The sequence below is a fragment of the Penaeus monodon genome, chromosome 28, assembly GCF_015228065.2.
Source record: "Penaeus monodon isolate SGIC_2016 chromosome 28, NSTDA_Pmon_1, whole genome shotgun sequence".
NCBI classification, from domain to species: domain Eukaryota; kingdom Metazoa; phylum Arthropoda; class Malacostraca; order Decapoda; family Penaeidae; genus Penaeus; species Penaeus monodon.
In genome coordinates this window covers 33756313-33759274 of record NC_051413.1, presented here as the reverse complement: position 1 = coordinate 33759274, position 2962 = coordinate 33756313, and positions in this window count along the sequence as shown.

Sequence of the window (2962 nt, the reverse complement as noted above, 5' to 3'; positions counted from 1 at the left end):
AATTATTCAACCTTCTACCTTTGTTTGCTTTCGTACTATTCTCTCTTCTTTTTTTCCTGTTCCAATTTTTCAAGTATCTTTTACCTCTCCTTGGGCTACAAATATTGCATATGGCAAAGGATTTGTTCTAAATAAGTCGACACCAGTTCCATGTCAGGCTCAAAACTGCACCTCACGCACTACCCATTGAAGAAAAATGCACACGTTCGGCAATAAATGAATCCGCAAACTTTGTTTCCGCAACAAACGAATTATTTGTCTTCAGCAGTAAAGCAGCTAACACATCTCCTCGAGGAAATTCCCAGTTTTCTAAATAAAAAATCAAGAAGGGAACAATTCCGCCTGGCAATGTTCGCTAATTTTTCCTGTTAATATTCACGCTACTACGTGACTTTCATCCCAATCGTCTGGAAGATAAAATTCTCGATGCATATTAACCGGTCTTAGATGATCTAATCACAGAGTTTAAGCTGACGGTTCCTACCTCTCTCCGGGAAGAATGAATTGCAAATGATGCCCTTCAAACACCTTAAGGAGGGAAAGAGTACGGTGTATAATAAACATAGGAGAGAGCCTATGAGATGCTTCATATACTTGCTGTGATCCGGTTCCTGAAGTTGTTCTTTACAGTCAAAATGGGTAATTTCGCCATTTACACTCTTCGTTAACTGAAATGGCTTAAAATAGTCTGTAAGGAAATCTGCTACATGTCCAATTCCCTACACAGAGACAGTGAAGCCACTTCCGGCCGTAAAGTTGAAGGTCACGTCCGTGTCCGCATTAAAGAACATGGCAACCATGTAGGTGAAACATTCTATGTACCAGAAAAGAATTACAAAGAATGTAAACAGAATCCACGTTATAAGCTTACTGTTAATTCTGGACTTCGCTAAGCTGGTTTCAAATATAGAAGAAATATGTGTGTAGTATTTTTTTTTCTCCACCTTATTCAGCGGTATGACTGAACCCAAATTATTCAATTTTCGAAATTCATCGCACAGACCGACATCTGTGCCGATATAGAGATTGTCGAAATTTTAATCAGTATCATAATTTCTTATATACTTTATTCCTAAGAAAAAAATAACAAAGAAAGCCACAAGTGGGGCGATATAATTGCACCCTATTTCTAATAACCTTGCTATCTCAACCCTATTTTTTTCGTGTCTTGCAAATTTGGAATCCATTTTCTGTTCAATAAAAGCCAATTGTTATTGAGTATAGTCTAGGTTAGAAATAATGGCATCAAATTTCTGAGGAAGTTTTGGTACATCCCATTCCGTTTCCTCTAGTAGGGTATCCATAGATTCCTCGACATATAACCCTGAGTAATCACACTTAAACTGACTCCAAGATTCTACATACCGGAAAGAACAACCAGTGATCCCAGGGATATCAGAGCAAAGTCTTCGAAATCTTGTTCTTACCGTCATTTAATTGCACTTTTTATAAAGTAATGCCTCTCTTCGGATGCACTCATCATACAGGTGAGAGGACTGTTCATGACACAATACGGTTCTATCGCGTAGAAACTAGTTCTTGAATCTTTTTTCTTTAGTTGACTTGTCCTTAAACATGTATCTTGTTCTATTAGAACGGGTAATATAACCTTTTATAAAAGATACAGGCAAAGTAGCCATATCAACTCTCAGGTTGTGCAATGCAGCCTTGTTGGCAGCTGGCGTGACATGTAAATTAAATCCTTCAAATGATGTATTGTAATCAGTATTTATTTAATCGATAAGTTTTTGTCTTTTCACTAGCACATTTTCAAATGTATTTATTTATCGACTTACAGGTAGGAGATAATCTTCTGTCTTGTTGAGTTATAACTTGAGTTGTTCACATTCTATGCAGTGTTGTATTCTAATTATCATTTCCAAGTTGGTAGGGACACTATCAGTACACAATTATCCCAATATATTTGCAGCCATTGTGATAATCAGCAATGGTGTTATCGCTTGAGAGATCAAGGCTATCAATGACAAGATGATGATAACTCCTATCCGTTGAAGAAAGAGGCTTATCATACATAAAATTATTACAACGATCCCTGTAATAATTTCCGGAAATGGATAATCCAGAAGATCCTATAATGCACCATAGTAGAGACACAATCCTAATATAATACAAGCAAAAATAATCCCTAGTTTGTTAGAGTAATACAAGCTAAAACGTCGCTGAATGAATTGTTTTTGCCAAAATCTACATTCAAATCTATTTAATAATAAAAAGGACAAGAAAATAATTTTGGCAAGAAGAACAAATTGTATTATCAAATCAGTCATGCGCTAACATTACTCAAGAGATACAAGCTAAACTGGAATCTAGTATTTTTTATATAATGTGTTGTGGAGCTCTGTGGAATTGATGGCCAGGGTTACAATTTGCCCGAATTTCACGCTGTCGATTTAAATCGAGCACCTGTACGTGTCTTTGCTAACCCGAACCGGTTCCAAAGCGTGATATTCCAAGTAGCTCTAACCTGGACGAATCACATGATCTCCAAAGACCCAAGAGGCATTCCAAGCTATATTTGACTTGACCGTCATATTGAACACCAGGGGGGCGTCTATCGGGAAACCAAAAGTTTCTTCCAGATTTTCCGTCATATTCATAATATTCACCACCATCCACGCCACATACCGAATGTAATCTCCAATCTCGATCCCGCTTCCGACTAATGTACCGTACTCCTTAACATGAATTTTTACCCAGTTCTCTATCGGACGATAATTCTCCGGCATTTCGACAACCTGTCCAGTAATATTCCCTTCTGAGGAGGAGCCCAGTGCGTCGTTATACCCTATGCTTTCTACGGAGGAGAGCCACGGTAACGCGAATAGGAGAAACACCCACAGAAATTCCATTTTGGGTTATGGAAGAAGGCCTTACCGTCAAAGACGCTAGATCCGAAATGACGAAATTCATACTGAAGACATACTCGAGTATATATGTATGC